General features: G+C 57.3%; 1 long non-coding RNA gene across 1 annotated transcript; it reads left to right on the top strand.

Moving 5' to 3' along the window:
• Positions 1 to 1701: 1701 nt before the first annotated feature.
• On the top strand, positions 1702 to 7678 carry LOC138925282 (uncharacterized). The gene is made up of 2 exons (XR_011441211.1): positions 1702 to 1902; positions 3801 to 7678. It is a non-coding gene; the product is annotated as an uncharacterized lncRNA (long non-coding RNA).
• The last annotated feature ends 1720 nt before the right edge of the window (positions 7679 to 9398 follow it).

Genomic DNA, 9398 nt, shown 5'->3' with positions numbered 1-9398 from the left:
GGCCTCCTCTTCCCTCCCCCTTGCCCCACCATCTTGGGTGCGTGGACACCTGCGGTTAGAAACTGGATTGGGAATTCAATTTTTTCCGCAGTTTCGTGCTAAGAACGGAGCATCAGGACTTTGTGTTTGCAGCACAGCCTTTTCTTACACCATTTCCTAAAATCAGCTAAAATTACAGTCCTCTCCCGGGTAGATCCAGGCTGTGGACCCTCTCAGGTCCAACCTGGAGAAGAGAAGATATTTTCTCATGGAATCCTTCTCTTTTAAAATCAAGACCAGAAGTCTCTCACCATTTAAACTTTACAGACTAATAGACTCTGAGCCGCAGGGTTCCACGTAACAAACAACACAGTGACAAATATTAAAGTTATTATAACACAAAAGCATTAGAAGCAACACAGAAATTTGCTGAGGTCTCCATTAAATTAATCCAAGCTGAGCACATGGCTTTGGTTACATGCCGTTCCAGGCCAGAGGCACGAGAGCCAGCGTTCGCTGGAGAGCCTGGAGGAAAGCCTGCCAACGCTGGCCACAGGGCGTGAGGTTGCCCTTCCCACCCCACCTTGGGGTGCTCTCCCTTCACTCCTGCACTGACCCCACTCTCTTAACCCCGTACTGGCGAGATTGTGAGCTCCTTCAAAGCACGAATGTCGCCTTGTTGATTTTAGGGTCCATGGTGTGCTTGTGGAGAGAATGAATGAATGATCACACACGAATGAATGGAGGCCAGCGGAGGGCAGCTCTAACCAAGGAAACTCGCTCTTTCCTGGGAAAGCCTTGACTTTTGAAAAGAGATGGCTGAACAAAAGGTGATACAGACTCTGGTATTGTTACTTAACTCGTTAAGTTGTTAGAGGAGGTGAGAGGCGAGCCAAGTCTCTGGATTGGAGGGAGCAGAGATCCACGAGGTTCCCTCCAGCATTGGGGGTCTATTTTAAGGCCACACACAGTACCATCGACAAATGACGGCTCTGATGGCAACCAGGACAAGCCACACATCTTGGCCTGTTGGGAGGAGCAGCAGCAGCTGTGTGGAGCCTGACGGAGCCCCAGGCGTAGTTCAGGGACCAAGAGGGCTTTCGGGGTCAGACACAGGCGCCCCGTCTCCCACCCGCTCAGCAACAGCTTATCCGTCCTCACCTTCCTGCTCTGCCACAGGGCAGCTTGGGTGTTGGTGTCTGCCCCTGCTCTTCCTCCGCTCCAGAACCCTGAACGCCTGCCTGCCTGTCCCTATCACCTTTATTACAAGATTCCCTCTGAGCCGCCTTGTCAAGTTTGCTGAGACAGAGCCTCTCACGAGTGCAACTGGGCTGAGCCCTTGTGGCCATCCAACCAGTAAGTGGGCAGCTGAGGGACAGGTGCGTGGCCCAGGGGTGGGCTCACGGGTGTGACTCTGTGCATGGTACATGTTCTCCATGGGGACGAGGGCAGAGCAGGTGTCCTGAGGGCCGGTGCCCCAGCCCCTGATCACGGACACGGCCTGATTAACATGTGTGAGGCAAGGAGAACGGACTGCTTGGAGTAATGTGTCGAGTTTGTACACTTTAGACGGTTCTAGTGTGCTTCTGACAGGGATAGTGATTTCTTTTACTCTGCAAAGTTGGGGGGACCATAACCTTAGGCCCCCCTGATGTCATGCGTATGCTCCGCTTGGGTCAGAGAATCAACACTCCGTGTTTACCGTCCCTCTCAGCTGACTGTGAATTGGCGGGGACTACAGAGGAAGAGGAACATGAAGCCTTGACAAGAGATGGTGCGTGCGGACCAGTGAGCTGATTAATTCATTAATGAGAGAATCTGCAGGGTGACAAAGCCGGTTTAAAAGAGGATATGGGAACGAAGACTTCACGCACTCAGACAACAAAAAAGGAATGCTGAAGGAAGATCACAGAGACAGAACAGGTGAACGTCCCACAGGCAACAAAGCCATAACCTTTGGGGTATTTTTTCTACCAGACAGAAATCATTTGCTTCTCCACTGAGCAGAAGTCATTTACATTTGAGCCGCTTCTGCACGCCATCATCTAATTTTACCGAGTTGTGCACGTCTGGACGCTAATTAATAGTAAATACTGAGTCAAAATTACCTTCCCCTAGAGAGCCAGATGGCCCAGATCCGCATGCAGACAGGCTCGAATCTAATACGGACAGGCCCTCAGCTCCCCTCCGCCCATCAGGTTTTGGTAATTCCTCTTAACAGAGAGAAAAGCCAACAGCATTTGCTTCGGTGGGTGTTAACAAAGGGGAACAATGGGGCCTGTGCTGACTTAATGGCCAAGGGGTCTGGCACCAGGCTCTCTGCCTGGCTGGGCAGCCCAGCAGCAGCGTGACCTGAAATCTGGTCTCCCTAGACCTCAGTGTCCTCGTCCACACAACGGGCCTACTGGACTGCACACTTGGCAAGACCTCGCCCTCAAGGTCATTTTCAAAATGAAAGGTGCACCCCTCCTTTTTACCCACACTAATCCTGAGAGAGGAAGAGGAAGGGGAGAGGCGCAGAAGCGGTTTATGTCAAACGTTCGGGCTGGGGTGGGGAGGGATGGTTTGCCTGCTCCGGAAACCATCCCCCATCCTGCAGGTCTAGGGGCGGGCGAGGAGAACGGCGGGATCTGGCCCGCGGGGGCTCGTTTCCAGATCGCGCGCAGGGCGGGGGTCCGGGGGGCTCATCCCCGCAGGGTGGGGGCCAGGAACCGGCAGCCCGCAGAGGTCGTCCGCCGCCCCGGGAGGGTCTGCGGCCTGGGGGCCCCGCGCCAGAGGCCCCGGGGGGACCGGAGCCGCAGCCTCTGCAGTTTCGGGCCGCCCCACCGGTTGCCGTGGGCGGGTCCCGTTCGACAGGGCGGGACGGAGCGTCAGCGCGCCCCCGGGCTGCGACGCGCCCTTCGCGAGTCACCCGACCTCGGCTCCGCGCCAGGGGTTCGCCCGGAGCCGGGGCACCCTTCCCGCGCCAAGTGAGGCGAGGAGAGCGAGCTCAGGAGGGCGAGCGGCCTCCTCTGCGCCCCCGCGGGCCTCGAGCACGTCCTTCTTCCCCTCCGGAGGAGCGCGCAGCCCCCGCTGGAGCGGACCCGCCCCGGCCATCCAGGGGACCCCAGCGGCGCCGCGCAGGCGTCCCAACGCGAGGAGGCGGGGCCCGGCCCGAGAGGGGGCGGGGGCCCAGGGGCCACGAGGGCGGGGAGGGGGCGCCTGGGGCCCAGAGGGGAGCGGTGAGAGGTGTGAACCTGCAGAGGGGTTTCAAGCCGTTCTGAGCGCTGATCTAACCACGCGTCTCAGGGGCGGAGTGCCGGGGGCCTCGGCGGGGGCGCAGCTCCTCCCGGCTTGGCGAGGACGAGGCTGCCCTGCGGGAGGGTGAGCATCGCCAGCCCCGGGCAGTAAGTGACAGGAGCACCCCCGTCTTTGTGACAGCCAAACTTGCCACCACCTGCGTCCAAATGCTCTAGAGATTGAGGTGCCTCCGTAAGTTGAAAACCACTGTTACATCATCTCCTAAACTATATTCCAGGACATTAATAGTTCTTTGAGATGCAAGTAGGTATGATATGAAAAGAGCCCATCCATGGTCCCTATCACGCTGGGTTTGAGAAATAGCAGGTTAACAGTAGGGAACAGAATTTCTTTGCTATAGGACTTCTCAGAACCTTTACTACACAAACACGTGTTGTGACCCTTCAAGATTCCCCAGTGTAACCGATGATGGGGTTCTTTCTCTCGGGAAGGGACTCCCTCTGGGGGGACCACCTTGGACAGCTCTCAACAACACTGCCCCTCGACCCCCATCCACCCCCTGGCTTTTGTGTCCTGCACAGGTGAAGCCCAGCGGTGAGCGCTCAGAAGGCCTCAGGTTGTCCCTAAGCTGAGCCACCCTCAGAACTCTGGAAACCAGAATGTGCGAGGCTAGCAGGAAGGAGGCCAGAGCGGCCGGAAACCACTGCAAAGATGACCTCACAAAGAAACCAGTGTGGCGGGCTCCTGAGTGCTCCAGGAGAGCGTCCTGCTCCTGAGAGCGAGCGGACGACGGGCGCCTTTGGCTCCTGTGGCTCAGGAAAACGAAAATAGCCCGGGTGGTTGGAAGAGAAGTATGTGTGGATGAAATCACTCAGAGGCTGACAGAGGGATGGGAGGTCTCCTCTCCTGCTGGCTCGGCAGAGCTGTGAGTGGATGGCCTTGCTGGGAGCTGGGTCCTGGCAGCTGGGGTGAGATGCTGGCAATATATAAGCCCAGGCAGGTATGACGGCAGGGAGTCACAGTAACCGACAGCCATCAGGTGCTCAGGAGAGAAGCTGCAGCCAGGAGATGCCAAGCTGAGCGAGGAGCAGGTCCATCCGGTTGTGCAAAACACAAAGAGCCGAGTGTTCACGTCTAGGGATCAGGTGTCTCAGAATGGAAGCCCGAGCTGTGCATGCCGAGCTTCAAGCTCTGTTCCAAGGCCAGGGACAAAAACCTGCCTGTTCCCCATCAGGAGGATGCCACCCAGACACACCCATTCCCCCTAAGGTGAGGGACAGGGGCCAGAGCCGATAAGCATCTGCAGCTTCCTGTGAAAAACCGGGTGACAGCCTGGTGACTGTCAGGGTCCCCACACCCGCCCACACCTCCTAGGCTTCTGGAGCTGGGCGCTGCTGTCCAAGGCTGCTCTGTGCCAGTGAAACCTCTCTGAGCAGTTACAGGCTGTCGGCTCCCAAATGTTTCCATTGTAACTGGACCCGCCTGTGCCCGAGGCCCTGTGTTCAAGACACAGCTCCCAGGAAAGACAAGGAAAGGAAAGGTATGCAGTGCCCACTGCTCCAGGGCTGCTGGCTCCAGGGTCCTGCCGCAGCCCGTCAGGCAGCCCAGAATGGCTTTTTTTCCCCTTTGTTTTTTAGCCTGGACAACTTTTTTGCTCACAGGTCACAGTCAAGCTTATTAAACTTGGATGACAGTAAACGTATGACTAACTGGATAATTAAAGCCACAAGTCAGGAGGCCTGGGCGGGTCCTCCTCCGGAACCCCCAGTGGCCTGTTCCCTGGGCGGGTGGCCCTCGTCCTCCCCACAGCAGAAATGCTTTTGTGAATTGAAAACCCGCTGTGGTGACCTCCACCTCCTGTCACCGTCACTTCTCCACTGTCCGTTGCTTCATCACCCCGCCCCATGGTCCCTGTCCACTGCAGGAAGGAGGAAGCCTAACCACAGTCCCCCCGCCGCCCTGACAGGGACATGACGGAAAGTTTCCAACTAAAACCAGAGCTGCTCAGCAGAGCTTCCTCCCAGCAGACTGCGGAGGGCATGTCGGCCTCCTTGCTCCTGTTCCACACGACGCCGTCTCTGCTACAGCCCTGGAGGCTGCCCACTTCCTGCGGAGAGCGGATGAGGCATCAGAGTAGATGGGGCCACAGCTCAGAAGACCCCGGCTTGCTTCAAAGACAGTCTCCCCCACGCTGAAGCTCTTAGGGAATGTCTCTCCCCCATCTCTGGAACAAAAGGAGGAGTCACTGAAGTTGACAATGTCCCCAAAGGCATTTCTGTGGGTCTCCCTCTCAACCAGGCCTGGGGGCTTCCACGGGAACGCCCCACGCCCTGGGAAGGATGCTCCCTGCCATTTACACCCTTCAGTGCCTCTGCCCTCTCTCCAGACTCCCCACTCCTCTGCTCCGCCGAGCCTCTGTCCCTCTTGCATCCCTCCTTTCCCACAGAGGGGACACGGCTGGGGGAGGGGCTACAGTTGGGCATGGGGTGGGCTATTCCTTGTTCCAGAATAGGTTTGTGGTTATTTCAATTAAAAAAATAAATAACGTTCCCTCCAAACCTTTGAGGACCTTTGATTCCAGGAAGACGTGGACCACGTTTAGCCATGGCTCTGTGCTGTCCCCCTTGGCAGGCCGCTGCTCACCCCTGGATGTAAGGACCCTAACATGAGAAGCAAGAGTAATCTGGATCTGTACTTTTCAGTGAGCATCTCTTTGCAGTAAACTGTAAGACTCTCGAGGAAAGGGGCTCTGACATTGAATCTTGTGGTCTCGTGATCATGCCTGGAAAATAGTGAGAATTCTCAGGCGATCTGTGTGTGTTAGACTACTATCATTGCTCAAAAAAATTTAAAGACGTCACTCTCTATTCTCAAGATGCTGCAGGCGCAAGTGTGTAGGTCACAGACACACTGAGGAAGTGCGCAGGTATTGTCTACAGCTCATATCACCAGGAACTAGGTACCAGGCCTCTTGTCTCATCCGCCGTCTTATCATGTGTCCAGCAGACTAAGACACAGCAAACCAGTGCACCTTCAGGAGACCCGCAGACCGATGAGGACATTTGAGACAAAGAAATCCAATGGAGCCCTAAACCAGAATGGAAAATAGAAAGATGCTCGTGCTGTGAAGTCCAAGCCTCTGACCTGCCCTCGATGTCACCATCCCCCTGGGCTTTGGGACCATTGAAGATGCTCTGCTCGGAGCCCGTCTGCTGTGGCTGACTTCCCAGGCAGCCAGGCCTGCGGGGAAGCTGGAAGAAGCGCTGTGGGTGAGCTCGGAGAGGCAGGTGGAGCTCGGCACACCCAGAGTTGACTGTGGTGGGGAGGTGCCGGTCAGAGGAAGCTACCCTCTCAGCAGAAGCGGCTTTCTTGTCCCTTGTCTCCCAGACACACCCTCCAACTGAAAACTAATAATTGTGTATAACTCTGACGGCAGGTCCACACCTGTGTGTACGTCCATACCTGTGTGTATGTCCTGCCAGATTTCTTTGCTCCTGGAGAGAAACATCACATTCCTTTTCAGAAGGGTCAGTCGTTTGTCTGTTCATTTATTTTTAAATATTAAAACCCTCTGAGTTATACACAGATCACTTACTTGAAATGATACCAAATAGTAGCATTTTGGTGACAGAAAGAATTCAACCACTTCCTGGCAAGTAAGAAATCTATCACTCTATTCTACTTTTCTAAAGTTTAGAAGTCGCTTCGAGGGAAACTCTTCCCTGGTGTCCCTGGAGTTGCTGATCCCAAGAAGGGGCCGGTGGGCAGGACCCCTGGGAGACACTCCGGGCAGCAGGGCAGGCTCCTGTCCCCCAGGCCATCTGTGGCCAACAAGCCAGAGCACCGGGCCTGGAGGGCTGCGTGTTGGCCATAATGAGCCATCCGGCCGCCTGGTGGAAGGAGCCCACTGGAGCAGAGGTCTGGGACTTTCCTGACTTTACCCCTGCCCTTGGTCAAGGAGGGTTTGGTTTTCTCTAGAATGACTCAGCCCAGTAGGAAGAACAGATCCTCTTGGTCCAGAACACTTTCGGGGATGGGGCAAAAACCCCTCAACCTCCAAATTGAATATTTCCTAACAGTGGGGCCTACCATTGGCCTGGCTGTTCTGAGATCTGGTCCCTCCCATCCCTCTCCCCACTGAGAATGCGGGGTCTCTATCTTGTGTCCTGACCAATCACAGTGGTGGGGCCAAGGCTTGGCTTCGGCAGGTTTTCTTTGTTTTTTAAATAAATGTGCGATGTAAGTATAAAGAGAGTTTACTATACAGCGTAGCTTTAGGAGAAGTCCTTTAGCTATTCCTCGCTTCCAAACAAAATGTCACCCCCAAGATTTTCCTGCATAGAAATTCTGGAGCCATCATTCACCCACTGTGACATGTGTCCTGAATAAGATAGAGTACCAAAGTACATAAGTGATTTACCTTTAAAAAATAAATGATGGCTCAAGGCCATCTGTGTCATTGGTTCTCTCGTGTTCCTTGGGTCTGAATGTTTTTGCAGTGTGGGAAAGGACAGGGTGTAACAGTCTGTATATGGGGTGTCACCCTGGAGGGGGTCCAGGGCGTGGGCTCTCTGTATTGGGGGTTACTGGGAGCAAGGGGCGGACACAGGGAAGGGGAGAGGAGGACTGTGGGTCTGGGGTGTCAACAGCAGGAGAGAATGGGGGCCTCAGAAAGCCGGAGCCTTCCTCCCCTCCAACACAGGAAATGGCCAAGGGGGTTAGGGGGTGGGTTTAACTCTTCAGACTGAAGAACGGCCTTTGGGGGTTCTGCTTATTTGGGAACAGAAGATGGGAGCACTCCCAGACCAGTCCTCAAGGCCAGGCCCCCCACTCTGAGTCTCAGACTGCGGCCCGAAGGTGTGATTTGCTTGGTCTGAGGAATTTTCCAAATTAAATGTGTCATCATTTTAAAATTGGGAGAATTCAGGCAAAATTGAGATTTCTGACTTCTTTCAAGAATGAGGTGTTGGTGACACCAGTGTCATTGGTGCGCAGCAATGGGCAGGAGCCGGGCCCACCCGCGCTGGCCCAGGCAGCGCCACACGCCGTCACAGCTCCCCTTGCAGGCCCGCGGCCACCGCGACGGGCCACCGCGAAGCTGCCCCGGCCTCTGCGCCACTCAGCGGGGTCCCCACGCCCCCCGCCCCGGTCAGCGGCCCTGGGAGCCGACCCCCAGCCTCCTGGTTCACTGAGGCCCCACGAGGTCAGGACCAACGCGGCGCCGAGACAAAGACGACGTCCGGCCTCGGCGGCCGCGGCCCTGGGGACAGCGGGCTTCTCGGGACCCCGGGCCGGGCCTGGGGGCTGCAGACCCAGCACGGAGGGCGCGGGGTCTGGGCCGGGAGCAGGGCCGCTGGGGCCACAGCCGGCCCGGCCCCGGCACCAGGGCACCCAGGTCACAGGCTCCATGGACAGGTGGGCCCGGGCCTCGCGGCCGCCCCCTCTCGGCCACTGGCTGCCCGGGTGGCGCGCCGGCTGTCCCCTGGGCTTGCCCGCGAGGGCCCCTGAGGACGAGAGTGCGGGCCATGCAGGCAGGAGGCCCCGGCGCCGCGGCGGCCCGGACAGTCGGCCCCAGGGCTCCCGGAACACGCGGGACCCGGTCCCGCCCCGGCTGGCCCCCGGCGGCCACAGCCCCAGCCCTGCCGAGGGGCTCCCGAACCCCCAGGGCCTCTCCTGCCCCACACCGCCGCCGGGTACCGCAGAGGGGCCGCCGGCCGCCCAGAGATTTGGCGGTGGGAGAGGTGAGAAGCAGAGTCCCTGTGCGCGGAAAGGGGCCCCGGACAGTGTCCTCATCACCTGCTTCCACGCGGCTTACCCCCAGATGCCTCGTTTCCACTCGTCTGGGCAGCAGAGTCTGCCCCCAGCTCTGCGATTGCCTCAGTCTCACTGTCCTTTGAGAGGAGGAGGAAGCAACCGGTGCGTGTAGACGTCTCTGTGCCTCAGTTTACCTCTAAAATGGAGAGAACGGCCAGTACCTGTATGTCTGCTTCTCCGGAGCTCCGCAGGTGGATCGAATGGCCCCGCGAAGGCATCTGTGACCCTTGGGTGCAGGAAGAAGCTTTCTGTACCCTCACAGAGACGTTCTTACAGGCAAGGCCCTCTGGCCGCGTCTTTAACAGTCCTGATGTCCAGATACCGCTGCAGCTCCTCAGGCTGCCCTGCGTGCCCTCCAGGAGGGG

This window comes from Equus caballus, chromosome 1, assembly GCF_041296265.1.
Source record: "Equus caballus isolate H_3958 breed thoroughbred chromosome 1, TB-T2T, whole genome shotgun sequence".
Classification (NCBI taxonomy): domain Eukaryota; kingdom Metazoa; phylum Chordata; class Mammalia; order Perissodactyla; family Equidae; genus Equus; species Equus caballus.
Note: the sequence above shows the minus strand (reverse complement) of the source record. Positions and strands in the feature narration are given on the sequence as shown.